The sequence below is a fragment of the Poecilia latipinna genome, unplaced genomic scaffold (genome assembly GCF_001443285.1).
Source record: "Poecilia latipinna isolate Pla-1442-1.1 unplaced genomic scaffold, P_latipinna-1.0 Scaffold47, whole genome shotgun sequence".
NCBI classification, from domain to species: Eukaryota; Metazoa; Chordata; class Actinopteri; order Cyprinodontiformes; family Poeciliidae; genus Poecilia; species Poecilia latipinna.
The window spans coordinates 139734-146521 of record NW_015112663.1 but is presented as its reverse complement, the minus strand read 5'-3'; the positions used below and the strand labels follow the sequence as shown (position 1 = coordinate 146521).

General features: G+C 40.4%; 1 long non-coding RNA gene across 1 annotated transcript; it reads right to left on the bottom strand.

Annotated features, from left to right (window-relative positions):
• Positions 1-2154: 2154 nt before the first annotated feature.
• Positions 2155-6431, bottom strand: LOC106958261 (uncharacterized). The gene is made up of 2 exons (XR_001427123.1): positions 5881-6431; positions 2155-3462 (listed from the first exon to the last, which is right to left on the bottom strand). It is a non-coding gene; the product is annotated as an uncharacterized LOC106958261 (long non-coding RNA).
• Between the last annotated feature and the right edge of the window lie 357 nt (positions 6432-6788).

Here is a 6788-nt window from a genome sequence, read left to right as displayed (position 1 = left end):
AAGCTAATTAGCTGCTCCCAGTTGTTAAAAAAAAAAAAAACTCTTGTTGCCTCGGTTACATGTGATAATTGTCTGAAAGTATAAAAGTAAGAACAAAATCCTTCCAGCGGCACAGCATCAAAAATCAGAGGAAATAATGCTCCAATCATTCAATGACAAAAAAAAAAAAAAAATGAACTAAAGTCAACAAAAACAACAAATCTGAACTAGTGTAACAAAGTTACTTGAACATGCTGCCACAATCAGCGCCTCTATTCTAGAATCTCTTCTAAGAATATCTTTTCTTGAGCACCACACTGTTTTCTGTCTTCTCCGGTCCAACAGAGCACCTTGGATGTACACAAATCTGCAGCAAATGCTTGACACTGACATGTACTAAGATATATCAGTGTAAAAAAAAAATCACTTATACATGTTGGAAACAGTACAACCAGGCTGCAGGGGAGTCATTGTTTCATACAATAATAATCCACTAAATAAAGGAAGGCGGAGCGTTGTAAGACATACAGCGACGTAGAAGATTGCGTTATTCGTGGAGCAGAGCCAGACAGCTTATCTTGGCTCATACACGCCGTCTTGGGCACCGGTCCAGAGACGATCTGGAAGCTTTTTATATTCTCCAGTCTGCAGGGAGGAAACATCTTGCTTTGAAACATCTTTATTTTGTCTATCTCGTAATTCTTCCCCGTCTTCACAATCTGATCGTTCAGTGAAGTTGCACCCAGGAGCTCTGATGTTTCCACGGTGATCCGAACTCCCTCAGCTTTTCTCTGCCACCGGGAGCCTTTCTGCCCTTCATGTCCTCCAGCATGATTCATTCATTAACAGGTCCACAAGTTTAGAATAAGATGCTCGCTTTTGTCTTCTTCTTGCAGATACTTGGCAGAAATGTGAACGAAGCTGCTGTTATTAATTCACGCCAGTTTTGTCAATGAGAAGCATATGCTGGATGCTTATTAAAAGAACTAAAACTGCATGAATCACATTGAAGAGATCGTTCAAGTCCTTGGAGAGAGTTCTGTGTAAATGTTACAGTCACTTAAAATCTTATTTGCACTCTAACGCTCTGTCAAGTTTGCATTGGGCGATTATTTTGCAGGCGCCAATGATTATTTATGTTGGGAATAGGAGCTGGTGCACTACCAGAAATCTTCCTATTCTGAGAACAGAACATGTGAAGCATTTCCAGTCAGAGTGTTTGGTATAAAAATAGTTTGTTGTTTTTTTTTGTTTTTTTTTGTACTATCAGGTGGTTACTGAGTGGAAATGCTTTGCATAAGGAGAGCCCAAAGTGCGATTCAAGAGCCACTGGTGGTTCTCTGGATGATTTTGTGTAGCCCCCAGCTGCTAGTTCAAGTATGACATAAATTTGGCCTGCCAGCACAGGACGCTTATGCAAATGGACTTTTTTTTTTTTGTTTGTCGTTATTCTTTGGGACGATATTTTCACTGATGTGAATGCGTTCAAAAAGAGGAAAGTAAATATAGGGAAACTAATACCCTCTTGAAGTGGAAACACAAAGTATCAATTTTATATCGACTTTTTGTCATAATTTTCACAATAAAGAGGACTACAAATATTTACTGGGTAGAGCGAAGACTTATTGCATACAGAGACTGCAGGGCAATAGCAGATCTACCAGAGTGGCTTTGGATGGAAATTGTAAGGCCCCCTTTCGAAGAACCACTATTGCTCAAAGTGCTCTGTCGGTGAGAGGATCTGCAGTTTGGAACTCACTTCCTGTTCATTTAAAGCCTGTAACCAGTTTTAGTACATTCAAAAATCAAACAAAACTCTAGTTATGTCAAAAACAGAACTGTCCCCATTTTTGATGTTTTACATTTTTCTGTTTGTATACATTATGTTGTGCTATTTTAAATCACTTCAATTTTTAGAGTTACTTTTTAAAAGCCCATCTAGGAACAAGTGCTGCGAATTAGCTGTTGCTATTGCACCATGATGCAAACATGGGATGATGTTTTATTCAGTTTGTCTATGTCGATGTGTGTCTGTCCCTATGAAATACACCTTGTAATAATAATCCAGAGTTTCGACTCTTCAATGCTTAACTATCTCTATATGATTATTTTGGGGAATACTTCAATTTTAGAAAAATAAAAAATAAGAAAAAAGAAAGTCAGACAGCATTTCAATCAGTTTATTTTTAATAGGTGCAGCCTTGATATCAGGAAAGTCTCCAGAGGATTGGTTCATATTATAGTCTTTAAACGGTGCTACATGCTTTGTTACATGGAAAGTTACAGGAAACAGGATGAAGTGTGCACGTGTTGCGGGGTGAATATATTCGCCGCAGTGCAGGAAACATCGACCAAGTCCCTCTGGCCTCTTCCAATCATTTCCTCTGTGACTCAGTCCAGGATGAGTGGCCCATCGTTGAAGCCAGAAGCAGATGTCAGAGCGAAGGACGCGTTGAAGTAAATCTCTCCTGTTCTGATCAAATTTCACCCGGGATTGTTTGGACGACAACGACATGCACACGTTGCACATGATCTCTCATTATGTCTCGTTGTTCGCCAGAGACCATCTTTCTGTTTCTCCCCAGCCACACCTTGAGATTAGAGAACATGTTTTGGAAACTAACCTTTCCCCACAAACCCCTTGCGGTTTGTGGCAGTGCTTATGTTTTGTACGATGACATCGTCGTTCTGTGATGAGCTCTGTCACACCAAGGACCAGATTTTGTTGAGGTGAACGCATCAGTCTGCCTTTCCCCTTTCGCACTCAGTCCTCGCACGTCTTCAAGCGGCGCTGCCGCGGAGGCAGGCGTCGAGTCTCTCACTTGTGGTTACGTTTGACTCATCGTTCTGCAGTCAAGAGGTCAACAGGTACTTGTGCTTGTTCAGCTGCTGGGCTTCTGCTTCGCTCGGCGCCAACACGGGCAGCCTCTCTGGGCTGGACGGGACGCCGCAGGCTCGGTAAACAATCAGGCAGAGCAGGAGGAGGAGGACGGCAACCAGCGTGTTGCAGGCGATGGCCACCAAGGCGGCTGTGGATAAGCCTGTGGAGTTTTCCACGGCGTCCATGACGAGCGCTCAACTACTGAGATTCGGTTAGAAAAAGTTTAATCTGCACGATGGTATATTAGGTCCAACATGAATAAGGCATGTAACATACCCGTTTGTCATCGTTAATATTACTTTATACGCATTTATCTTGCATATAAAAAACCTGATGTTTAGTCTTTATGCATATATAAAGTGAGTTATTAAAAAAAAACAGAAACAGTCTCGTGATTAGCTCCGCAGACTTGGCACAACATTTAGACGAAGCAACATTTGAGAGAGTTTGCCTGCATGGGAACGCTGGCTCCGGTTCTCTCTGCAGCTCCGTTAAGGCGACGCTTAACGAGTCAGGAGAAATTAGCCCTGCTGCCCTCTGAGGGTTGAACAACAGGCGGCACAGAAAGCACTCCGGTACATTTCATGAAATGCAGTCAGCATCTGTGAAAGAGAAACAAACGGAACAATGAACATAGATTATTCCAATAGATATTCTAAAAAGCCAGTGGTCATTTTCAGTCACGATTAATTTGTCGATATTTATACAATCACGTCCCGTCACTGAATCTGAACGATGTATGCATCAATAGGTGCTGTAGCTTCTACTCTCTTTGTTTTTGTACAGTCAATTTGTTTGTACAAAACAATTTTATCAACATTCGCTTGTCATTTCTTCAAAGAAATGTCACACTTTTTATTTCATAATTATTCCCCACAGGACTATAGGGGTTTCGCTTTTTGTTGCAGCTGAGTGCTTCAAATTTATTGTTAATAATGATCATTTTTTTGTAACATGTGAAACAAGTTATTCAAACAAAACCTGCCCCTGTGGGAAAAGTAACTACATTTCAAGTCAGTAAGGTTTTGAATGGTCTAATCAAAGCCCAGAAACACTCCAGTGTAGCTGAATTGAAAATATTTTGCACAACAGTGCCCCATAATTCCTGGACAGCAATGTAAAAGACTCAGTAATGACAGCTGTTAGGTTAGCCAGTTATTAGCTGTAGGGACAGTTACTTTATAACCAGGTCAGGTTGGTTAGGATGGCTTCTTTTTTTACTTTATAAATAAAATCCTCATTTGAAAACTGCATTTTCTATTTGAGTCATTTTTGTGCGATATTAGAATTAGTTAGATGGGCTAAAGAATAGAATAACAAAAAAGTAAAAAAAAAAATTCACAGCTCTTAATTTCTTTATTTTACTTCAGGATCATTAGACAAAAGAAAAGGTTCCTCCTTTTTTCAACCATATTTTTTAAAACTGAAAATAATTATGAGAAGTAGTAATGGTCTGTCTGATTGTTGAAAGTACATTTTATTCATATATCACAAGAAGGGTGAAAACCACAAAGTGTTTCACGGTTACATCAAAATGACAAAAAAGTGTAAAAAATAAAATGAACAATGTAAATACAACTCTGCAGCCCTTTTTTTGTTCAATTAAGATCTTGTCTAAGTGTCTCCAGCTGCTTTTTGAAAAAATGTAGCGAGTCAATTCAGGATATGGAAGGTTGCAGAGTAGAGATTGAATGTGAATGAAGTTCAATTGATTTTTCTTTTTACGACCTCTAGATAGATTTTCCTCCAAGTTACATAAGTATAACCCTCGCAAATCATCATTCCATTCCAGAAAAAAAAAAAAACTGGTCTTGATGGTTACCCAGTGCTATAGATGGTTCACAGGTAATTTAAATTATGAAAACCCAGTGAGCCCCTGCAGAGCCGCTGTTGGGTTGCTGCAATCACATCAGTAGTCGCACGTCAACTTCTGTATTTTCACCCGCATATGTTTGCATGTTCAACAAAGCAACTTGATGTGTCTCTCTTTGAGGCTGTGGGTTATTATCAATGATGGAAAGCTTTAAGAGATGGCCTGATATTATTTGATTCACAGTGCAACAGAACTTTATTTGTCTTAAAAGTCCATATGAACATCCTGACACTGTAAGAAAACGCTTCACATATTGGACTTGTGATGCACTGAGACACAGTCAGGTCAACTTTACAAATATGAGTCACAAACTGGATTTAAGTTCTTATAAAATGGATAAAATGAAGACAGATAAAGTGGCTATACTTTATTTAAATGTTTGATTCATTTTGTGCAATGTAAGCAATCAGGACCATCATTGTTCTAAAGTAAATAAATCACTCTACTAGGCACCTTATACGATGATTTCTGTTGAAAACTTGGACCGAGAAAAAATTGTCAAATAGTTTGACGATTTTTTTTTTGAACGGCTTTTGCAAATGACACATTTCTGTTGGTGACTTTTAGAGTAAGTTCATCTTGACGTTGCGGTGCTTAATCGGCAAAGGAAGCGTTGTCCCTCCTGGTTGGAGGTCAGGCTGTGCCTCAAGAGGAGACGGAGACAGACACGCGTGTTGTGACGAGACTTAGAGGTTCTGGAAAACGCTCCATCATCTGGGGGAGCTCGGAGTTGAGCCGCTGCTCCTCCGCATCGAAAGGGATCCGTCTAAGTGTTCCCTTCGTTAAAATGCAACAGTTTGTTCTTCGAGTATCCGAAACAAGAGTGCCTCGTCATTACTCAGATGACGATTTGGAAAGTCCTTCTTTAGATTTCTGTTCCAAGCGGATTACAGAAACATCTCCAGTTAGCTGATTCTTAATATTTTATGATTCTCCCTGATGGCTGATGTGTAAATTGAGAGGCCTTTTGAGTTACCTCCTCAACAATCGGTCTTTGAAAACAACTAACGCCACCGAGGACGTCAGCACTTCCGATTTTGTTTAATCACACACGGGCTACTTTCTAATCCGTTTAAGTATCTCTCACCGACAGAGTCAGCCTCCAGTCCCGTTCTGTTAGAGAAATAATACTCCCGCGGTCTCCTACCGTCTGCGCCTTTTCACGTGGAGAGCAGTTCCGTCTTCAGCTGCCTGTCGTCCTCTTCCTCCTCTCTCATCTCTGCCGCTTCCTTTGCTTCCCCATCTGCTCCGATGCACTGCACACATGACGAAGCAGGACCACACACTGGCAGTGCGAGAGCTTTCCAATAAACAAGGATGCAGCGAGACGGACAGAGAGAGAGAGAGAGAGAGAGAGAGAGAGAGGCAGAGGAGGGGGCTGTGCAAGTGGATGTCAGCGGTGATATCAACCGTAGGGGAGAGGAGAACGCTATGGATGTAATTACACAGGTCTCCTGCTGCAAGACAGGAGGAAGAGATGCGGAGGCTGTTATGATGGAAAACAAGCAACGCTGGTTGGCAGATGAAACAATAACTCTTGCCTCGCTCGGCAGCGTGAACGTAAAGGGTTTATTTTAGACGTCTGGCTCCTAGAGAACAGACGGAAATTACAACGCGCAGCTACGGGAAAGAGCACAGCTGAAGTCTCTGTTAATGTAGCTGTATCAGTTTACAGCAGGTCTATTATCGTAATGAGAATATCGGAGTAATTGGAAAGTTTGTCCAAGTATTATGGTTGTTGTTTTCTTTTTATTATTATTATTATTATTATTATTATTATTATTATTATTATTATTATTATTATTATTATTATTATTATGTGCTCTTGCCCCACCCTGTCTGCTTACAATAAATGTACATTTCAAAAAAGAAAAATCTTCCACTCTACATTTTGTATCATTTTGAGTAAAGTTGTATTGTCGGGTTTTTTTTGTTTGTTTTTTTTGGCATGTTTGAACAAAAACAGCTCTTAGACCGTCAGGTTAGGTCATTAGGCCTGTTCTGTAGCTGCAGAGTCACCAATGCAAGGTTAAGTAGCAAATCCCTCTGAGATTA